A 24086-nucleotide genomic window follows, 5' to 3' on the forward strand; every position below is an offset into this window, starting at 1 on the left:
AATGGCAGGGACTGGAGATAATATTCAAAAACTAATTGTGGTTACTGTAGGATGGGAAAGATAGGAGAAAGGAAAGGATAAAGAGAGACTGGTTAACTGATACAAAATTACAACTAAATAGAAGGAATAAGTTCTGGCGCTCCATGGCTCTATAAGACGAGTATAGCTAATACTAATGTGTTATATAGTTTCAAAAGCTTGTAGAGATTTTGAATGTTCCCAACATAAAGAAATGACACATACTTGAAATGATGGATATGCCAATTACACTGATTGGATCCTTAAACATTGTGTACATATATCAAAATATCACACTGTGTTTCATAAACATGTAAAATTACTATATGTCAATGAAAAATAAAAGAAAAAAGAATACACTTTGGGGATTTACACCTTTAACTAAAAAATAAAAACTTAATCATGGCCTAAAAATTTTTAAGACATTGTAGGAAACTGTTGCCCAATGCACTAGATAAATTTGATGTTCAGAACTCACATCAAATTGCCATTCTCTCTTTTTTTGTTAATATTTTAAAGACATCCTCCAATATTTAAACTCTACTTGGTACTTCACCTGAGATGATTATAATGAATTCTACACTATCATAACATATAATAATGCAACGTGTGCTGAATGTGAAGAAAATCCTCTAGATTTTTGCTTTGCCACATTAAAATAGAAGAAATCCATCTCACATGACCCAGCAATTCTATTCCTAGTCATTTCCACTCTGGAGAACCTTTCACAAGTATCTACATAGAAACATTATAGGACTCTTTATGGCAATTTATTAATAAAAATATTATCAATCTAGGTATTACAAATAATGAATAAATTACAGTATATTCATAAAATGAAATACCATCACTTAGAAAAATTTTTCTTAGTAAAAACGTTAACATTTCAAACTAATAAACATGATTTAAAAATCTAATTGTCTTGAGTAAGTACTTGAATAGGTCTGAAATTAGTTTTGTAAGTGAATTTTGAAAGAAACTGATACATTTAGAGAACTGATTATATCTTCCACCATGTGTATGTTGCTGCAGGGAATTCATAAGAAATATACTTTAAAAAATTAAATTGGTAAGAAGACTTCCATAAGTAAAGTGCTGTTATGCATATGAAGTAAATGTTAAAAATGGAAATGACACATATAAGTTAAGATAGCCAATAATATAGGTATAAAAACAAAAGAAAGATTTAAATTATTGGAACAAAGTTTCAAGTTATTTTTGTAACTCAGAATATAACACATTTTGCTCTTCATAAAAACATCCATCATCATATTTAGTTCCTGTTGGTTTTAAAAGTTCAGAGAAATGACAATATTGATTGAAAGATACTATGATCAATGAAAAATAAAAGAATACCGCCAAAACAGACATCCATATTAACCTAATAATAAATATTAAAAAACACTAAATTGCAATAGAAATATAAGTGCTTTAGGCAAAAGAGGACAAATGAACTCAAAGAGTGTGAACACTATTTTTTGAAAAAAATAACTATTGGTTACTTTTTAGTTGTCAGATAGAATGTTAATTTCTAAGGTGAATTATAGAATTAATTAAAACAAATCCCTACTCTCAGAAATGTACTGCACAACAGATGTGAAAACTATGTAGAAAGAATTGGATTGAAGAAAACTATTTTTTGAATAATGAGAATTGATACAAATAATGCAAACACTGGTTTGAATACACAGTTGAAACCAAAAGTTTAACTAGTATTCAGGAAGTAGTAGATACATGCTATCAGGATAAGCTGTCACTCAAGATGGCATTGATGACAATGTTATGATTTTATTCTATAGTTGATCATCAAAGGTTATAACGAGAAATCAGGGACAGAAGCAAAAAGAGGGCAGCCCTTAAGATATCATTTCTGTATTGAGTTAATAGAGTGAAAACTGGAAATCAACTCAAGAAATGAGAACGATTTTATTTTATTTTCATTTATATTACCTCAACGATGTGATCTACTATTTCTAATATTACTTAATATACCTAATATTTCCAAAGACAAATTTTGTTTTCTCTAAGAACAATTTAAGATATTAAAATTTTTTTAAACGGTTGTTTAGATTTTTCTAAATTTGGTATGTTATATATGAAAAAATACTGCATGAGATTTGGATTAGAATTCCTGCGACCCATTACTGAGAAAGAAGATAAGAAAATGTGTTTTCATGCTGAGAGAAATACTGTAAAATTGATGTGCAAAGGAAACTGTGCCCCCACTGAATTTTAAGTAAGTTAATTGTAAGTTAATTTTTCTTTGTTGCTTTTTTAAGCAACAAAGGAAAATTACTGACAGATAAATGCTTTTCTTTTTCTTCGTTTGGCAAAAAAACTTTCTTTTTCCTTAATGACTGTCACTTTTCACCTGATAACAACTATTTGAATTATAGATACACTGGTAAGTAAAACAATGGTAACCTGTCAGCTGTACGCAGAGAAATTATGGAAGATATCTGGCTAAGGGTGGAACACGTGAGGAAAACGTTGGAAGAATATTTGTTGAATGAATGAAGAAAAAAAATCAATGAGCTCATTTGTCCTCTCTTGCCTAAAGCACTTATATTTCTATTGCAATTTAGTATTTTTTAACATTTATTATTAGGGTAACATGGATGTCTATTTTGGTATTATTCTTCTATTTTTCGTTGATCATAGTATCTTTAAGTCAATATTGTAATTTCTCTGAACTTTTTAAACCAACAGGAACTAATTATGAGGATAGTTGTTTTTATAAAGAGCAAAATGGATTATATTCTGAGTTATATAAACAACTTGAAACTTTGTTCCAATAATTTAAATGTCTTCTGTTTCTATACTCTATATTATTTGCTATTTTACTTTATATGTGTCATTTCCATTTTTAACATTTGCTTCGTATGCATGATAGCTCTTTTCTTATGGAAGGCTTCTTGCCAATTTAACTCTTTAAAGTATATTTCTTATGAATTCCCTGCAGCAATATACACATGGTAAGATGTGGAGAACTAGGAACACTTTTACACTGTTGGTGGGACTGTAAACTAGTTCAACCATTGTAGAAGACAGTGTGGCGATTCCTCAAGGATCTAGAACTAGAAATACCATATGACCCAGCCATCCCATTACTGGGCATATACCCAAAGGATTATATATCATACTGCTATAAAGACACATGCGCACGTATGTTTATTGCAGCACTATTCACTATAGCAAAGACTTGGAACCAATCCAAATATCCATCAATGACAGATTGGATTAAGAAAATGTGGCACATATACACCATGGAATACTATGCAGCCATAAAAAAGGATGAGTTTATGTCCTTTGTAGGGACATGAATGCATCTGGAAACCATCATTCTCAGCAAACTGTCGCAAGGACAGAAAACCAAACACCGCATGTTCTCACTCATAGGTGGGAACTGAACAATGAGAACAGTTGGATACAGGAAGGGGAACATCACACACCAGGGCCTGTTGTGGGGTGGAGGGAGAGGGGAGGGATAGCATTAGGAGACATACCTAATGTAAATGACAGGTTAATGGGTGCAGCACACCAACATGGCACATGTATACATATGTAACAAATCTGCACGTGGTGCACATGTACCCTAGAACATAAAGTATAATTTTAAAAAATTCACTTATAAAACTAATTTCACACTTATTCAAATACTCAAGACAACTACATCTTAAAATAATGTTTATTAGTTTGAAAATTTAACATTCTGACTAAGAAAAATTTTTCTAAACTGAGTTTAAGTCAACTATTGCATATGTGTTTTTTACGTTATTTAAGTAGAGTTTTATAATAATTATGTAAGGTTGACAATATTATTCCATTTTTTACATAAGAGAAAGACAGATTGAGATGTTAAGTTACTTGTCTAAAGGTTCCTCCTTATAAGTAAAGTCAAGAAATAAACATGGGGACAAGGAAATCAAGATCTCTTTTCCTACAACAAAGGAAGAAATATAATTGAATTACCTATATATCTCAAATAATAATGTGCTCACTTCATATTCAATATCATGTAAACTTGATGATGGTATACTAAATGCTTTTCAACTTTATTTTGCTGAATAGGTAAGACATATCGTAGTGGTAAAACAAACTCTAGAAAGCAAAAGTCAGCTCAATTTATTCAAAAAGTAATTAAAAGATTAACAGAACATTCATTTCCCTCAGGTTGGCATAATTTCATTTCTGCTTTTATTTCTATTTTCATCCTGATGATCAATCATGTTACGCACATCAACCTGTCAAAATGTGCTGTATTAGCAAATCTGGAATGCTTTACTCATCTTGCCCCTCGAAGCCCACACGTTTTAATAGAACAAGCAAACTCAAGTTGGTATTTGTAGGGAAGAAAAAGCAGAAGAGTAGATCACCATCATCTTGCTTTGATATTCTTTATGATTTTTTTCTATTGGTCACAATTGTGTTTGGTGATCATAGTAACTGCTTTGTTCAATCAAAAATTTTCAGAATTCTGTATGGAAACATATGTTACAATTTTAACCAAAATGAGAAGGAAACATGCATTTTTTTTATTATGTAAATCCAATGACTCACGGCAGTCTGTAATAAACAACTGATGTAAGTTCCTCTTTAGTTAGGAAGAAACAGTCTTGCTCATTCGACATTTCCTCCGTCTATAGTTAAACTCTTTCAAGTTCATTTCTTTCATGCTAACAGTTTATTTTACTTCTTCAATAATTAGTAACTTTTGTCAGCAAATGAAAGAATGGAACATACAAATTCCCAAAAATGACAATAATTCACTAAATATTCAAAAGTATTAACATGAAAATATTTTCTAATCACTTGGAATATTTACTAAGATTATCTGTTAAGATATTTAGAGCAGTTAGGCTGGATTCTTCTGCAAATATCAAAAGACCTAATCAAATGCAGTCTTAAGAGTAAAATTTAATTCTTATAGATAATAAAATTTATTGGTTTATATAACAAGAATTCTGAAGAAAGGATGGATTCAGGTTGGTTAATTTTGCACCTCAATGTTTCCCGTCAATGTCATATGGCTGCAGAAATTCTAGCCATCATTATTTTACTCAGCAACATCCAAAGGCACAACAATTGGGAGAATCCTTTATCTACATCATTTTTAAAATGAAGAAAACTGTATGGGAAGTGCTTCAGCAAATATCTCCTTACTTTGTATTTGTCAAGTTTGCATCACATGCTCACAACTGAAGCAATCACAAGCAAAGGGAAAAGACTTTTGTGAATTGCTTATTCCTTGGTCAAATTAAAGCCAATGCATGAATAAAATCTGGCTTCAGCTATCAAAAAATAAGGGAGATGGATACAGAGATAACTTTGGCTAGGCAAACAAAAGTTACTGCCAGTCCTTTTGTGATGCTAAAATCTCTAAAGCACTTTCTTCTACTTTTGTAATGTGTATTATCAAAGAAAAAACCTAAATTTATTGGTTCCGCTAATTCCACAAAGACAATTAATTTGCCCCCTCTGACTGTTATTCTGTAATTGTGATATCCTGAGGAGTCTGAACCATGATCACGTTACCATTTGGTTACTAGATATAAACATATGTTGAAAATAATTAGAAACATGACAATGAGGTAGAAAATGAACTGTTAAGTTGTGGGTTTTGTTTTTTAGATAAATAAAACACAAGAGGGAAAATAATATAGCAATGGCATTATACTTACACAAAAAAAGAGATTAATAAGGGTTCAGGCTATGGAGGAAAGCTTTCTAGAGCTAGACATTGTGCCCCATAATTAAGTATAGGTGGATTTTAAATAGGGGAATTGCAGAAGTGAAGTTTTGATACTGATGAAAGTAGAATGAACCGATACGTGGAAACAGGGCGAACTTAGTAGATGGAATCTAATTTGAAGTTAGTGGAGAGTTAGGAGCATATGAGTCTCGGGCACAAAAGTCTGAATTGGAAATCAGATGTTCTCTGAGTTTAAGATCAGAGTTCAAGATAACTTCCATATTGCTATTTTTTCAAATCAAATCACATGTTCCTATGGAAAGAAGGATGGTGAAGTATCAGCTACTAGTAGGTGATCCATACATACGAGTTCCTCTTTTCCATATATATATATATGTTTCTGCATACATATATACATATGCACACATATATGTATATGTATACTGTGTACACATATATGTAATATATAAATATATGTAATACATACTGCAGAGAATCAATACATACATATACACATATGTAATACATATATACAGACATATATAACATCTGTAAAAATATATAACATAGGTAACATGATACCCATATATGTATACATATATTTAACATATATGTAAATATACATGCATGTAATATATACATGTATGCATGCTGCAGAGAATAAATATACACATAATATATATGTGATTATATATATATAACACACACATATATATATAAAACACATTATATATGTAATCTTATCTATAGCGCTAGGTCCAAAACTTTGAGTATCTCTTGGCACACAAAATTCACAATAAATTTAAAAACTGAGACTCAGGTGAGTTAACTATCTCAGAAATTTGTTGATTTAAAATCCATGTGCAGAAATCTTTCCAATAAGAAATCTTTCTTCGTGTTAATGTGATTTGTAAGAGTGGATATCCGGGGATAACTTTAGAGTTTCCATCAAATATTAATGTATATGTTTCTAAAACTGTGTGGATGAACACTATTTTTAAATTTTGAAGCATTAGTATATAAATACTATTTTCTAAAGTCACAACTGTTTGAAAGTATTTGGAGCTAAAAAGCTGCTGATTGTTGTAATGAACTGAATCCTGATGAGTTTTTGGACGGTATTTTCTGCTAAAACTTCATTAATGAATTAATTTAAGAATAGTTGAAAATAAAGAGCAGATGATCCATTAGAAAAGAATCTACCAAGATATCAATGTCTTCTGAACTTAATAACATTAAGCAGGCAGACTTAGAGTTGAGTCAAGAGTGAGTCTTTATACGGCTGCATCTTATTAACTCATACCTGTTAATAAACAAGCATCTCCATCTGCTGTGTGATGACTGTTCTCTGCAGACCTCACAGACTCATGTTTTATTAATACATATCAATGTTCCAGTGTAAATCAGAAAGGGCCACCCAAACACTTCGCAAACTGCAGAGTTGTTTAAACTAAATAAAAGTGCATCCAGCACGACAGTCTTGTGTGAATTACTTTTAAGTGTATTATATTATGTGGCATTATCTTACTAGATAAAACTTTCAATTGTCTTAATTTCAGGTTACACATATAAATTCAGATTTGTGTCCCACACTTTATGTGTCTCAGTGTCATTTACACATGTGATAAACAAGTTCAAAACTCACATTTTATGTAATTCTCACTATTTAAATTCCTCTTTTTTGCAGAAATGCCAAATACATCTCAAGTATATATGTAGTCTGACCAGAGAACAACTGTAATATTTTCTCTTTCAACCTTTTCTATTCACTCTTTTTACTATAATATCAATAAATCAAAATTATTTTCCAGTTGAAAATGGAAAAAGTTTATATGTGCATATAAACTTATTTATTGTTTATAATAATGAAGTTAATCCTTATTCTTTTCTAGAAAAGAGAAGAAATATAAAGTAAAAATCAAATTATCACATCGTTCGTTTCCCTGAACAGATATCTGCAGTATATAGAGTGTAGCTTATTAATTCTTAACTCAAGTACTTTTAAGTGTCTACTTTGGCATGTATTAAATACGAACCAATTTTAAAACTTTCACTGTATTCATTAAGTGCTTGTTGGGAATTTCAGTTTCAGGCACTGTGCTGAGCTCTAGACATGCAACAGAGTACCAGATAACACACAGCTTTTCTACCCAAAGAGGGAGTGCACTACAGAGTCTGGGAGACAACATCAATTAATAATTAGTCAACTATTAATTTGTTAAACTAGAAAAATACATTTGGAAAAAATCTATGCACATATAAACTTTTTCTGCTGTTTATCTCAGCTCAGTATATATCAATGTTTGTAAAATAGGAACTTCTGGGTAAAAGTTTTAGGGAAAGTGTTAATTCATGAACCGCAAAAGGGGACGGGTTGTAAGAAATAAAATTAACTAGAGGAGATAAAAACTCAGACTTCTTGGCAGGAAAACACCGACATGTTGGCCCTGAGTACAAAATGTCATCTCTCCAAAATGTCTGAGTTTTTTCCTCTCATTTTGAAAGTCATAAAGTGTCTACCAAATACAAGAATTTGGATGAACAAATATCCTGTTTTCAAATTAGAAATACTCCTGGGATGATAAAAAGAGGAGGGAGGAGGAAGAGGAGGAGGAGGAGGAGGAGGAGACGACACTACATTGTTTTCTTATTATAACCTGAGATCAGCAATAATGAAAGATAGGCCATGTTGATAATGGGAAAATGGAGGCAGACAACTTTAAAATAGTGTGAATTTTGCCAAGGATGGGTTGGACCAGAGTAGTTTTCCTTCAGGGTACTTTAGGGCTTATGAAGTCTCATGAGAGTCATAGGAAAAGCAATGCTGGACAGTGGGAAAGGCCATGATGAGTAAAATCAAAACAAACAACCTGGCCAGAAAAGGAAAGGGCCATTTTCTCTCCAAATTCTTTCTCCGGGGACTCAGGAATAATATATGGATAATGTCAGCCAAATAATGGGTTAAAGCAGCTATTTGTGGTCTTGCTTAGGAAACACTAAAATTTAAACTAGTTTATACATAAAAGTATGCTCTTCATCCCAAACAACTGACTCACAAATACACTTTTGGAATACAACTCATTCATAAATTGTGGTCTCCTCATATAATTACATTCAGACAAAAATTCTCTGACTCATAAACAAATTAAACAAATAATTTCCTTCCGAAACATCTGTTAGTATGAATTGCAATCTTGTACACCAGCCACAAGATACCTTATAATAACACGTGTGGTACAAGCTGAACATATGAAAACATGAAGTCATGAGCTCTGACGGACCTGTTTAGTCATGGTAACTATTTATTCATACCCTTCCTCCAAATTTTAGTACAACTTTCTAGAGAAGTAGATGGTGACTTCATTTCTTTGTTGGACAATCTGGAAGAAACATTATTTTTGAAGATGACCAACTCTGAGTCCATTACTAATCACCTTATCTTTCAGTTCTTAATGTACTTCCCAAAATTCATTTACATTTTTAGAGTTTAAATTAATTAAATCCACTTCAATGAAAGTAGCGACTTTACTGCAGAGAATAAATCCAATGACTACTTATCATCACAGATTTTACAAAGTAGTGATTTCGTATAACATAGGTATAAAGTAGAGAAAGAGTGTCATTGGACAAATGTTTAAATTGGTTAATAAGAAGCCAGCTTGCTTCAAAATAATTTGGCAAACCCAATATTTAAAAGTGATAATGAGAAGAGCTAGATAGTATAGTATGATATATATATACATGTATATAATGCTTAAACATATATATCATAAAACCAGCTAATATTTATTTGGTGCTTAAAATATCTGAGTCCTGTTCTAAGGCTATATAGAAATGTGATACCATTTAATCTTAGCAAATAAAACCCTGTGAAATAGGCAGCAGATTTATGAAAGTTTTAAAATGAAGAAAATTACATAGAAAATGATTAAGCATCTTGTTCAAATATATAAAGCTAGCAAGTGGCTCAAGTGGGTATAGCCAAATAGTAGAGTATATGTATATCATTTTATGTGTGTAAAAGAAATATTTTGCATAATTAATTGTTCAGTGATGTTGATAATATATCAAAGCGTATGTTAAACAACTTACAGGCTTATTGAAGAATTTAAGATTTCACTTCATTGCTTTATGTCTAGGAGTTCTTAACTCTAAAGACTATATTGTAGAGATTATTTCTCTACATTTTTATATTTCAGAGGATCTTTGTTATTGCAAATCAAAATAAATATTTTCGTCTCATCAATAAAGTGTGCTTTTGCAGATACTGTAGGAAATCTATTTAAATTCTAAGAGGAATGAAAGAATGAAAGATAAAAGGGAAGGAAGGATGGAGAAAGAAAAGGAGAGGGAGGGAGGAGGAAAGAAGGAAAGAAGGAAGGAAGGAAGGAAGGAAGGAAGGAAGGAAGGAAGGAAAAAAGAGAAAAGAAAGGAAGGAGGAAGGGAAGAAAGGAGGAAGACATAGTGAAAGTAAACCATTTGAGTTGTTTTGTGATAGACATATCTCTTGCCATAGTCACTTAGGAAATCAAACCAATACATACATGTGTGTAATGAAGTGTAATAGAGCACAAGAAAGACATAAATAAATTGAGCAGTAAGTACACCCAAAGGCAGTAAAAGTATGTGGAGATACCAGTCCAGGTAATATAGGTAGGACTTAAAGTATAAATATGTCTAGCTAGTTAAGACTTGGACATGATACAGTGCAAATTGCAGTTGCATAGAACATTCCTTATTTTACCTAATGTAAGTAAACATTATAACATATAGAAGAAAAGCAAAGGATAAGACTTTTAAAAAGGTGTTTTGGGACTCTATCAGTTATCTATCACTGTTAATAAATCACTCCTAAGGTTGCTGAACATATAATCAAGTATTCACTATGTCTTATAAACTTGTGGTTTGACCATGTACGTTTAGCCCGGCATTCTTCTCTTCTCATGCCTGGGGTCACTCTGTAGGCAGCTGGTCATTTGACTAGGACTGGTTGTCCAAGGTAGCTTCACTCACATGTTTGCTGTTGTGTCAGCTGTTGGCTGGACAACCCTGGTTCTCTTCTGTATATGTTGTCTTCTACCTCCAGGATAAAATGGACTTTTTAAATGATATGTAGAAAGTATCTGTAGTTGGCAAAATCAGTAGCTTCAATGCCTCTTAAAACCTGTCCATAGAAGGCACACGATGTCACTTCTGCAGCATTATATTGGTTAAGATAAGCTACAATGCCAACTCAGATGTAAGAGTTGGGGGAAAATAGACTTCCCCTCTTGATGGGTGCAAACTTATATCACTAAGAGGCCTAGAAACAGAGAGGCACGATGCATGATGGGCCATTCATGTAACAGACAGGCCAATTACGTGTTTGGCACCATGAGTGAATTATTCCAACAGCGTACAAACATGATGCTAATTTTCCACTTTTTAAAGAACGTTTTCTTTACCTCCCATTCAGATAATGGTAGAGTCTGGCTCTGCGACCCTACCCAAATCTCACCTTGGATTGTAATCTGAATTGTAATCACCACGTGTTGTGGGTGGGACCTGGTGGGAAGTGATTATATCATGGGGGTCGTTCTCCCATGCTCTCCTTGTGATAGTGAGTGAGTTCTCATGAGATCTGATGGTTTTATAAATGGCAGTTTTTCCTGCACTCACACATTCTCTTCTGCTGCCATGTGAGAAGGTCCAAGCTTGCTTCCTCTTTGCCTTCTGCCATGATTGTAAGTTTCCTGAGGCCACCACAGCCATGTGGAACTGTGAGTCAATTAAATCTCTTTTCTTCATAAATTATCCAGTCTCAGGTAGTATCTTTATAACAGTGTGAAAATGGACTAATACAGATAACTCAGTTTTGTTTGTTTTGGCAAATCATCTTGGCAATCATTTTCAAATAGTAATCTCTTCTCACAGTCTGTCTCTCTTCCTATTCACTTTTAAACCCAATCCTATTAGGGTTTAGTCCTCATGAGTCCACCAAAACTTCTTGTCAAACACATCCATGACATCCACGTTGTTGAATCCAATCACCAGTTCTCATCCCTCCTCTTCTTTGAGCTATCATCAGCATTTTACACAACACAATATTCCTCCTTTTTGTTCTTTACTTTCTTTCTAGGATACCACACTGATGGCCATTAAAATGTACTGTTCAGTTTTCCTTTCGTAGGGAGCATAAGAGAAGGGCTGCCTGCACCAGCACTCCTGGATCCACTTCTGTGATTGTGTTGATTCCATGCTTCCAATGCACTTCCCCCAGCCAATGGCTGAGCACAGCATCAGTAAATAATCTCAGTAGATTTTATCATATAACCCTGAGAGATACAGAGCACCTCAAATGGAGATGTTGTTTTAGCCTGGGGTGGGAGGGGGCGGTGTTGTTCTTTTTTAAATTAGGTTGATTCTATTTCTGTTTTTTCTAGTTTTGTTGAGGCATAATTAACAAAGTTGCATAGATTTAATACACGTAATGTGTACAACATGATCATTTGACACACACACATACACACATATATATAGTGAAATGATTACCACCATCAAGTTAATTAGCACAGTCATCATCTTACAGTTACCTTGTTTTGTTTTCCATTAGATGAGACTGCTTAAGATCTAATCTTCTAGCAAATTTGTACTAGCAATACTTCTAGCAAAAAGTACTCAATACAGTTTTATTAACCAGAGTCATCAGGCTGCACATTAGAGCCTAAGATCATATTATTATATAACTGAAAGTTTGTATCTTTTGATCAGCACCTCCCCATTTTCCCCACACCCCAGCCCCTGGGATCATCATTATACTCTGTTTCTATGAGTTTGACTTTTTAAATTTTTAGATTTCACATGTAAGTCATACCATACAGTATTTGTCTTTCTCTACGTAGTTTATTTCACTTAGAATAATTACCTATAGGTTCATCTCTCTTGTTGCAAATGGCAGAATATCCTCCTTTTTACAGCTGAATAATATTTGTATGTATATATGTGTGTCTATATGCAACAAATTTTATTTATTTATTCATCTGTCAATAGACACTTAGGTTTTTCTATATTGTGACTACTGCAAATAATGCTTCAATGAATAAGGTAGTACAGATATCTCTTCAAGACAGTGATTTTATTTCTTTTGTTTATGTATTTGAAAGTGAAATTGCTGGATCATATGGTAGTTTTACTTTAAATTTTTTGAGGAACCACCATACTGTTTTTCATCATGTCTGCATTAATTTACATTCCCACCAACACTGTACAAAAGTTTCCTTTTCTCCACATCCTTTCCAATACTTGCTATCTTTTGTCTTTTTGATAGCCTTTGTACTAACAGGTATGAGGTGATATCTCATTGTTGTTTTCATTTGCATTTCTCTGATGATTAGTGAGATTAATGTACATATTGGGCATTTATATATCTTCTTTGGAAAAATGTTGACTCAGGTCCTATGCCCATTTTAAAAATCAGATTATTTGAGATTTTTTTACTGTTGAGTTGTATGAGTTCTTTATACTTTTTATATATTAACTTACCAGATACATGGTGTGTTCAAATGTCTTCCCCATTCTGTAGGTTGCTTTTTCTGTTTTTTTGGTTTTTTTGCCACGCAAAACTTTTTCAGTTGATGTATTCCACTCATTTATTTGTGCTTTTGTTGCCTGTGCTAAGACAATGTCAAGAATCTTTTTCCATAATACTTTTTCTTGGAGTTGTACAGTTTCATGTCTTACATTTGTCTTACGCCATTTTGAATTGACTTTTGTGTATAGTATAAGAAAAGTGTTTATTTATTCCCCTCCAACAAATACCCCATGGCTATCCAGTTTCCCGAACATAATTTCTTGAAGAGACAATCCTTTTCTCATTGTGTAATCTTAGTGCAGTTGTCAAAGATTAGTTCACCATATATGCATGGGTGATTTCTGAGCTCTCTATTCTGTTTCATTGACCTATTTGTCTGTTTTTACGCTAGTACCAAACTTTTGATTACTACAGCTTTGAAATACTGTTTGAATTTAGGAAATGTCATGTCCCCAGCTTGTTCTCCCCTTTCAATATTGCTTTTGTGGTTCCACATGAATTTTAGTATTTTTTTTTCTGTTTCTGTGAAGAATGTCACAGGAATTTTGATAGAGATTGTGTTGAATCTGTAGATTGTATTGGGCAGTTTGGACATTTTAACAATATTCATTCTTCTAATTTAAGAACATGTGATATCTTTCCTTTCGTTTGTATCTTTTTACATTTCTTTCATCAATGCTTATAATTTTTGGTGTACAGATCTTTCACTTGCCTGGCTAAATTTATTCCTGGGTATTTTTTCTTCCTGATGCTATTGTAAATGGGATTGCTTTTTAAATTGCTTTTTCAGATACTTCATTGTTACTGTATAAAAACACAACTGATTTTTTGTGTGTCGATTTTGTATCCTGCAACGTAACTGTGCTGCACCCATCAACTCGTCATTTACATTAGGCATTTCTCCAAGTGCCATCCCTCCCCCAGTCCTCCAACTGCAGACAGGCCCAAGTATGTGATGCTCCCCTCCCTGTGTCCATGTGTTCTCATTGTTCAACTCCCACTTATGAGTGAGAACATGCAGTGTTTGGTTTTCTCTTCTTGTGTTACTTTGTTGAGAAGAATGGTTTCCAGTTTCATCCATGTGCCTGTCAAGACATGAACTCATCCTTTTTCATGTCTGCATAGTATTCTATGGTGTGCAATCATGTCTTCATCTATATGACACAGATGCTAATATTGTCCTTATGAAATTATTGTGAAAATAAATAATATATATGAAACCATTTAACATGATTATAAAGTAGTTGCACATGCAATTATAAGCTAACTAGAAAATAATTATTAATTTTCTCTTATGTACTGCATTCTCTAAGAAAGTTTTAACTATTCAAATGTGTTATATATATTTTTGACTTTCAAAAACTTATTTTGTAAGTTCAGATGTTTCTGTATCTCATGTTCTTAAAGGAGAATATTCTAAATTTATTTTCAGAATCTTAACTTAAGAATTCTCTTTTTTTTTTTTTTTTTTTTTGAGATGGAGTCTCACTCTGTCGCCCAGGCTGGAGTGCAGTGGCCGGATCTCAGCTCACTGCAAGCTCCGCCTCCCGGGTTTACGCCATTCTCCTGCCTCAGCCTCCCGAGTAGCTGGGACTACAGGCGCCCGCCACCTCGCCTGGCTAATTTTTTGTATTTTTTTTAGTAGAGACGCGGTTTTATCGGGTTAGCCAGGATGGTCTCGATCTCCAGACCTCGTTATCCTCCCGTCTCGGCCTCCCAAAGTGCTGGGATTACAAGCTTGAGCCACCGCGCCCGGCAAGTTAAGAATTCTCTAACCTCAGGTTACATTAAAAATATTGCATAATATACTAATAATTAAACAGGCAGAAAGTGACTGTTTTCTGAAATCTCCTGCTTGCAAAAAGAAATGATAGAATGTTTACTCATAACTAATGAAAACTAACCTAGTATAGGTATACAAAATTAAAAAGTAGGTACTGGATATATTTAAAACTTTCACTTTGTATTTTTATTAAAATACTGCCCTGAAATTATTTCAGGATTTTGTTTCATTTGTATAAAACCAACTTAAAATGCCTCAATAGTTATCTGATAATGATTTCAGTTTATGATGAAGAACTATCATAATTACTCGGAATTTTTTAAAAAATGAGTCAATAAATTCATATTTCTAAGTTCCAACTATGATAAGCTGCAAACAAGATTTTAATATTATGTTAAATCAGAAATTTAGACTGAGACCCTAAATTATGACATTCCAATTACTAACATATAGAATTATCAGAAATTACACATCCAAAAATCACTTTAGTGACATTCATTCCCCTCTCTCACAGCTAAGGTATAAATATTGGTGATTCCGAGACAGATTTACAAAAGTGCCCTTTGTATTCTGGGAGTTTACCTTTTCTTCCAAGGGAGAAAAGTAAAGGGGTGCTTTCTCCCCCATCCAGCCTAATAAGACGGGTTTGAACAGCATCTCTCAGAGAGCTAGATGTGACTCCTCTGCAGTTGGGAACAGGCCACACTGGTGAGCAGCTTCGGTTGGAAAAAATGGAAGGCAATTTCTGGCTCACATTTTGTAATAAAAATCAGGGAGAATGAATTCAAAGAGGGCAATATGTATATGCATTTTTCTTTTTTAATATTATTTAGATGTGCCATTGTGAATGAACCTGCTTTTAATTTCAGTGTGATACTTGAAAAATGATACTTTATTTTACTTGGGAGTAACTATGTTATATAAAAGTAAAGAGAAAATGGAGCAGAGGGAGAGAAGGGAGAAAACAGGAAAATGTAATTAGTGTTTAATATAAAGAAAAATAGTAAATCAGAGGACAAAGCAAATGAACTCTGCAATCCTTAGAGAGAGACGAAATCACACTGAAGTATCACTTTAGTCGAAGGAAATTATTTTTCCTCAGAATTCTTCGCTTGGAATTCTAATGCCGTAATTGAAATGGAAGGCAGTGTGGTCTCCATCAGCAAATAGAGGCCCGGGAAATCACCGGCAATGATCGACCGCACAGGAGACAGAGGGGCAGTGGCTTTTGAAACTTTAATTTTATTTAGTTATGTGCTTAGAAAAGAAAAAAAGGGAGGAAACTGTGAATGCTTTGTTCTGAATATTAACTAGAAAAAATATTCTAACACAACAGAAGGAGATTGTGGCAAATGATGAGTACATTTCAAACATTTAGAGAGTTTTATTTTTTTCAAATAAGAATAGATTCATCTGAGTGCCTCTGTGGTAGAAATATCAAATTAACAGCTTTTCTTTCTTACATTACAGATATAATTATGTATCCATATACAATTCTGTATCTGTATCTGTAGACAATTCTCGCTGGTTGCAAGTAAAATTGAACACACTGTCTTTAAAAACGCACCTACCTACATACCTACTTACACGCCTATCAATCATAAAAAGTGAACACAGATCAATTAAATAAAAATTTTCAAAACCTAGAGGTTAAAAAGCAACAGCAATATTTGGGCTATTTCCCACACATATTTATTTTAAGAGGTTGTTTAATTTGCAAGCCTCCCAGTGCTGAGGGACTTAGAGTTGCAAAATGTTAGAGCAGGAGAAACATCAGAGATCATAAAATTCAACCTCCAGTTATGTTGACAACTGGAGGAAATGCAATCAGTTGTGCTTGTTGTTTAATATCATGGGGTGACTGGTAAGCAGAACTGTTAAGTTGGCCATAAGCTAATTCCGTCTACTTTCCATGTTGGCAAGGATGTGGTGGGGTGAGGAGACAATGATGGTACCAACCTAGGAGAAAAAGGAAGTTTCACTGGAGCAGCACGAGGAAAATATGCCTGCTCTAGGGCCTTTACCTACCCTAGGTGAGAAAGCTGACTTGAGAGATGCAATGTGCTCTGCATTGCAAGAAGACAATTCATTACCACAGTTCACAAGAGACGTGAAATGAGGCTGTGCGGGTAGGGTTACCTGGTAAAATACGAGACACACAGTTACTTTTTAATTTCAGGTAAAATTCCTTTCTTAGTATAAATATGCCCCATGCAATATTTGAGACATACAGATATTAAAAATTGATCATTGTTTCTCTGAAATTTAACTGGGTTTTCTATATTTTCATTTGGTGAAACTGGCATTCCTACATTTAGGGCATTTCCAGAAAGCAGGAATGCTGCCAGGCCTAGGCACAGCAAGAGAATACCCAGATCTCCACGAACTCTCTGGGAAAGAATATAGCATCAGTGATTTGTAGGGTGTGAAATGCTTTTAAAAGGCTAAAATGACTCAGGAATTATCTATGTCTATTTTTAGAGACTTCTAGTTTTTTTAAAAAAATTTAATTTGGGGGTAAAAGTATCTTTATGCCATTTTGTAGCTATCAGGAATATATCAATATAGTATGATTTGATAAAATAAATATTTGCAGAAAAACAGTTATAAGAAAATGATATGGGCATTACAAAATAATTATAGTTCTTCAGTTTAAAATTAAGTATCTCTTCCCCATAATACATGGCTGGTTAGATTACTGAAATAGGTTCTAAATCAATAAACCATAGGGTAACCTTCAACTCTGTATTTTCTTGGTTATACCCAAGAATTTATATATATTGGGGGAAACGTGAATTATTGAGTACCCCAAATAGAATACTATAAACATCTCTATGCAAATAAACTAGAAAATTTAGACAAAATGGATAAATTCCTGGATACATACACCCTCCCAAGACTGAACCAGGAAGAAGTTGAATCCCTGATTAGACCAATAATAAATTCTGAAATTGAGGCAGTAATAAATAGCCTACCAACCAAAAAAAGCCTAGGGCCAGATAAATTTACAGCTGAATTCTACCAGTGGTACAAAGAGGAACTGGTACCATTTCTTCTGAAACTATTCCAAACAATTGCAAAGGAGGGACTCCTCCATGACAAAAAACAGCCAAAATCATACTGAATGGGCAAAAGTTGGAAGTATTTCCCTTGAAAACCTGCACAAGACAAAGATGCCCTCTCTCACCACTCCTATTCAACATAGTATTGGAAGTTCTGGCCAGGGCAATCAGGCAAGAGAAAGAAATAAAGGATATTCAAATAGGATGAGAGGAAGTCAAATTGTCTCTGTTTGCAGATGACATGACACTATATCTAGAAAACCCCAATGTCTCAGCCCAAAAGCTTCTTAAGCTGATAAACAACTTCAGCAAAGTCTGAAGATACAAAATCAATATGTAAAAATCACAAGCATTCCTACACCCCAACGACAGAGGAGCAGAGAGGCAAATCGTGAATGAATTGCCATTCACATTTGCTACAAAGAGAAGAAAATACCTAGGAAGATAGCTAATAAGAGAAGTGAAAGACCTCCTCAAGGAGAGTTACAAACCACTGTTCAGAGAAATCAGAGGGAACACAAACAAATGGAAAAATATCCCATGCTCATGGATAAAAAGAATCAATATTGTAAAAATGGCCATACTGCCCAAAGTAATTTGTAGATTCAATGCTATTCCCATTAAACTGCTATTGACATTCTTCACAGAATTATGAAAAAAATATTTTAAAATTCATATGGAACCAAAAAGGTTCCCGTATAGCAAGGCAATCCTATGCAAAATGAACAAAGCTGGAGGGGTCACGCTAGCCAACTTCCAACTATACTGCAAGACTACAGTAACCAAAACTGTAGCCTCTGTTCCACTGGTCTATGTGTCTGTTTTGGTACTGGCATGGTACATCATCATTGGTGTGCAGAAATGTTACTGAGTTTTGTACACTGAGTTTATGTCCTAAAACTTTACTGAAGTCATTTATCAGTTCCAGGAGGTTTTTTTGCTGGGGTCTTTAAGGTTTTCTAGATCTAGAATTGTATCATCAGAGAAGAGAGCTAGTTGGACTTTCTCTTTTCCTCTTTGGTTGTGGGTTTTTGTTTGTTTGTTTGTCTGAGACAGAGTCTTGCTCTGTTGACCAGGCTAGAGTGTCGTGGCATGATCTCTGCTCACTGCAACTTCCGCCTCCCAGGTTCCAGCGATTCTCCTGCCTCAGTCTCCCGAGTAGCTGGGGATTACAGGTGCCCGCTACCATGCCTGGCTAATTTTTGTATTTTTAGTAGAGATGGGGTTTCACCACGTCAGTTAGGCTGGTCTTGAACCCCTAACCTCAGGTGATCTGCCCACCTTGGCCTCTCAAAGTGCTGAGATTAAAGACGTGAGCCATGGTGCCTGACCTGGTTGTGTTTTCTTTCTTTCTTTCTCTTACTTGATATTTCTGGCTAGGACATCCAGTACTATGTTGAATAGGAGTGGTGAGACTGAGCATCTTTGTTTTGTTCCAGTTATTGAGGAGAATGTTTCCAGCTTTAGTCTATTCAATATGATGTTCGCTATGGATTTGATATAGATGACATTTATTATTTTGAGACATGTTTATTCGGTGCCTAGTTTTATAAGAGTTTTTATTATGAAAGACATTTGAATTTTATCAAAGGCTTTTTTGTGTTATCTATTGAGATGATCATGTGGTTTTTATTTTTAATTCTCTTTATGTCTTGAACCACATTTATGGATTTGTGTATGTACAACCAACCTTGCATCCCAGAAATGAAGTCTACTTGGTCGTGGTGATTTATCTTTTAGATGTGCTGCTGGATTTGGTTTGCTAGTATTTTGTTAAGGAATTTTATTTCTATGTTCATGAGGGAAATTGACCTGCTGTTTTCTTTTTTCACCATGTCTTTGCCAGGTTTTGCCAGTGTGATACTGACTTCATAGAATGAGTTAGAGATGAATTTCTCCTCCTCAATCTTTAGAATAGTTTCAATACAATTGGTAACAGCTTTTCTTTATACATCTGATAGAATTCAGCTTTAAATCCCTCTGATGCAGAGCTTTTTTGGTTGGTAGATTTTTTCATTATTAATGATTCAATTTTGGAACTCAATATTGATCTGTTCAGGGTTTCAGTTTCTTCCTGATTCAATCTTGGGAGGTTGTGTGTTTCTAGGAATTGATCCCTTCCCTCTAGCTTTTCTTGTTTTTGTGTGTAGAGGCATTCATAATATTCTCTGGGGCTATTTTGTATTTCTGTGGGATCTGTTGTAATGTCATTTTTGTTGTTGACAAAGATTCTGTTGATTCTGTTGTTGATTCTGATTGTGCTTATTTGGTTCTTTTATCTTTTTTTCTTTGTTAATCTAGCTAGTGGTCTATTGATCTTGTTTATCTTTTCAAAAACCAACTTTTGGTTTTATTGATTCTTTGCTTAATTTTTTTGGTCTTTATTTTGTTCAGTTCTGCTCTGATTTTGGCTATTTCTTTTCTTTGACTAGCTTTAAGGTTGGTTTGTTCTCGTTTTTCTAGCTCCTTTATGTGTTATGTGAGATCATTATTTGAGATTTCCCTAACTTTTTGAGGTGACAGTGTGGCACTATAAACTCTCCTGTTTACACTGTATTTGCTGCACCGCAGAGATTTTGGTATGTTGCATCTCTGTTTTCATTTATTTCAATTTTTTTTCTGATTTCTGCCTTAATTTCATCGTTCACCTAAAAGTCATTCAAGAACAAGTTTTTTGGGAAGACCTTCTTGGTATTGAGTTCTACTTTTATTCCACCGTGGTCCAAGAGTGTGGTTGATATGTTTTGATTTTATTGAGTTTATTGAGACTTTCTTTATCGCTGAGTATCGTTGTTAATCTTGGAGTATGTGCCATGTATAGATGAGAAGAATAAGTATTGTATGTTTGATGGGTGGAGTGTTCTGTAGCTGTCTATCAGGTCCAATTGGTCAAGTGTCAAATTTAAATGCAGAAGTTCTTTGCTAGTTTTTTCCTTAATGATCCCCTTAATGCTATAAGTAGATTGCTGAAGTCCCCCATTTTTATTCTGTGGCTTTCTAAGTCTTTATCTGGTCTAGAAGCGTTGTTTTGTGAATATGGGTGCTCCAATGTTAGGTGCATATATATTTAGGTTAATTACCTTGTTGAATTGAACCCCTTATTAGTATGTAATGCCCTTCTTTGTCACTTTTTACTGTTGTTGGTTTAATATCTGTCTTTTCTGATAGAAGAATTGTGACACCTGGTCTTTTTTGTTTTCTGTTTATATGATAAATCTTTCTTCAATCTTTTAAGTTGATTTATGGATGTCATTATGTGTGAAATGGGTCTCCTGTGGACAACAGATGAATAAATAAATAAGTCTATTTTTTTAATGCAACTTGCTACTCTGTGCCTTTTAGGTGGGTTTTTTCGACTGTTTATATTCAATATTAATATTGATATATTTGGTTTTGACCCTATCATAAAGTTGTTAGATGGCTACTTCGTAGTTTCTATTGTGTGCTTACTTTATAGGGTATGTAGACTATGCGTTTCAGTGTATTTTTGTGGCAGCAGGTGTTATTCTTTTATTTCCATGTTTGGAACTTCTTTAAGGCTCTCTTGTGTGGCTGATCTAGTGATCTAGTGGTAATGAATTCCCTTAGTACTTGTTTGTAAACGATTTTATATTTGCTTCATTTATGAAGCCTAGTTTGGCAGAATATGCAATTCCTGGTTGGATATTCTTGTTTTTGTGGATAATGAACCTCCATTCTCCCCTGGCGTGTAAGCTGTCTGCTGAGAAGTCTGCTGTAAGTCTGACGAGATTCCCTTTGTATGTCATCTGACATTTTACTTTAGCTGCCTTTAAGATTTTTTTCAGGCCAGGCACAGTGACTCACACCTGCAATTCCAGCACTTTGGGAGACCAAGGCAGGTGGATCACTTGAAGCCAGGAGTTTGAGGCCCGTCTGGCTGACACAGCAAAAACTGTCTCTATTAAAAATATAAAAATTAGTTTGGTGTGGTGGTACACTCCTGAAGTCCCAGCTACTTGGGAGGGTGAGGCGTGAGATTTGCTTGAATCCAGAAGATGGAGGTTTCAGTGAGCCAAGATTGTGCCACTGCAGTCCAACCTAGGCAACAAGAAATACTTTGTCTCAAAAAAAAAAAAAAAGAAAGAAAGAAAGAAAGAGAGAAAAAGAATTTTTTTTTCTTTAGCATTGACCTTGGATATTCTGGTGACTATATGCCTGATGACATTCATTTTGTATAGTATTTTTCAGGTGTTCTCAGGTTTTCTTCTAACTCTCTGGCAAGCTTAGGGACATTTTCTTGAATTATTTTCTGAAATATGTTTTTCAGGTTTTTTTTTCTCCTTATCTCTCAGGAATGTCAGTGATTCATAGGTTTGATCACTTTACATAATCAAAGACTGTCCATTTTTAAAAATTATTTTTCTTTTACTGTTTTCTCACTGAGTTAGCTTGAAAGAATGGGCTTCAAGCTCTGAATTTTTTCTTCTTCTTCCTCCAGTCTACTACTAAATATTTCAATTGTGTTTTTTAAATTGCTAAGTAAATTTTTCAATTCCAGCAGCTCTGATTGATTTTATTTTAAGATGTTTGTCTCCTCCTTCATTTCTTGGATTGATTTAGAAATTTGTGTTGATTTTCAACCTTCTCTTGGATCTTGCTGAACTTCCTTGCAATCCATACCCTGAATTCTTTATCTATCATTTCTGTCTTTCCATTTTGATAGGGACCATTGCTGGAAAGTTAGTGTGATCCTTTGGTGGTGTCACAAAATTGAGATTTTTCATTGTGCCTGTTTTTCTGCACTGATTCCTTCTCATCTGGAGACTCTGGTACTTCTAACATTTTAATTATTTTGTGGGGCAAGATTTTCTTTATTCTTTCCCTATACTAGTATTATTATTATTTATTTCCCTTTCCTCCTGCCAAAAGGTGTGACTGTAGCAACTCCTGAGTAGGGTCTTTGGCTTTGCTTCTAAGCATCTCTGTCAGCAGGTTTTACACTGGTCTGAGCTGTTCGACCTATGAGCCAGTAGATGGCAATGATGGGTAAGAGGTGCTGATGGGTAAGAGCCAGCTAAGGCGTCTGTGTTGTTTACTGTGTTGTTTACCTGATCCTTGTTTACTAGGAGAAACTCTCTGTTGCCTCAGCCAATGGGCTGATATGTGGAGTGCACCACGATCTCCCTGCTCAACCCGAGGGTCGTGGGCTAAAAATGGGTGGGCCCAGACCAGACAGGCCCACCTATGGGTCTCCTGATGGCACATATAAGCACTAGTGATGAGGCAAGTTCTGTAGATGATCAAAAAGCACCCAGAGGTGTGCCTAGGCATGGACTCTGAAATCCCCTTGGCTTCAAATTCTCTGCACAGGGATTGGGGGTGGCCTAACTCCTAATCCAAGACAGTGGGTGCTCCAGATGCCTGAAGATCTACCTGGGTATAAAGCACAGAGGGCCCCATGTCAGCACAATATGCACAGAAATAGTGGGACAGCTGAGGCTGCTCATCTGGGCAAGTGGGTACTCCAACTGCCTGGAGATCTGCCTGGATATGAAGCAGACAGGGTCCCATTGGACCAGGATCTCTGCACAGGAAGGGTGAGGTGGCTCGGGCTGATGATCTCGGCAAGTGGGTACTCCAAATACCAGAGATCAGCCTGCATGTAAAGTGGAGAGGGTCCCACTGCACAAGGATCTCTCTACAGGATGAATGAGGTCACTTGGCCTGCTAAATGAAGCAAGAAAGTGCTCTGAATGTCTGGAGATCTATTTGGATGTGAAGTGGAGAGGACATCCTTGCACCAGGATTTTTATACAGGAAGGGTAGGGTGGCTCAGGCTGACAATCTGGGCAAGCAGATGCTTTGAATACAAGATCTGCTTGAGTATGGAGGAGAGAGGGCTGTGTTACACCACAATATATGTCCAGTAAGGATGGTGTAGCCTGGATTGCTAATCCAGGAAAGCAGGTGCTCCAAAAGCTTGGAGATCTGCCTAGGCAT

Source organism: Chlorocebus sabaeus, chromosome 22, assembly GCF_047675955.1.
Source record: "Chlorocebus sabaeus isolate Y175 chromosome 22, mChlSab1.0.hap1, whole genome shotgun sequence".
In the NCBI taxonomy this organism is placed as follows: Eukaryota; Metazoa; Chordata; class Mammalia; order Primates; family Cercopithecidae; genus Chlorocebus; species Chlorocebus sabaeus.